Source organism: Grammomys surdaster, unplaced genomic scaffold (genome assembly GCF_004785775.1).
Source record: "Grammomys surdaster isolate TR1022 unplaced genomic scaffold, NIH_TR_1.0 129, whole genome shotgun sequence".
Lineage (NCBI taxonomy): Eukaryota > Metazoa > Chordata > Mammalia > Rodentia > Muridae > Grammomys > Grammomys surdaster.
In genome coordinates this window covers 3,108,606-3,109,518 of record NW_021604587.1, presented here as the reverse complement: position 1 = coordinate 3,109,518, position 913 = coordinate 3,108,606, and positions in this window count along the sequence as shown.

Genomic DNA, 913 nt, shown 5'->3' with positions numbered 1-913 from the left:
GGCCGTCACACCCACACTCACACTTACCGATTGTATAATTTACTTCACCAGGTTTAGAAACAAAGCGTGGAGCTGAGACATTGGGACTACCTGCTCTTTCAACTATTTGCTTTCTTCCGTGTCACATCTGGCCTTCAGGCTTGGCCAAGGAATTCCCAAGACACCTGTGCAGCAATTGACCCCAAAGGAGTCAGGGATGTGAGTCCTCTGGAATTTAGGCATCTTGATGAGTTGGACTGGTTTGAGCTCAGCAGCAGGTTTTCCAAGACCACCCAACAGCTGTTAAGGAGAAGAGGGGAATGTAGCTTCTCAACCTGATAGTACATAATCTTCTCAGTCACTGGGTCTACGCTGTCTGCTGCGGTAGCCAGCTACCCATGAAGATGTCTGGTGCTGAAAATGCAGCAGGCCAGATCCTCGAATATAATTCCTAATGTTTAATTTTGAACTTAGACATGAAAATAATGTTTCATTTGGCTACTTGGAAACATGTCTGGATTACTTTGATGACTCAGTCATCTTTTTATTATTTGTTTGTTTGTTTATTTATTTATTTGAGACAGGGTCACACTATGTGCCCTTGGCTGGCCTGGAATTCACTATATTGACCAGGGGTTTTGAGGCTCACTAGGAATCTACTTGTCTCTGTCTCCCTACTGCTGGGATTACAGGTGAAGGCACCATTCCTGGCTTGATCTGCTCTTTAATCATACATTTTAATAAAATCAGTATCGAAAACAAATAGTTCTGGATCATTTTTTCTCTCAAATTAAAATATACACAACAGATTTCAAAGTCTTATTACCAAAATAAGATAAGTTATTCAAATATTTTTGTACAGATAATATAATAAAATGTTGAAATGGTATTTAGGTAGACTGGGTACCTTCTTTCTTTCCTTCTCTTCCTTCCT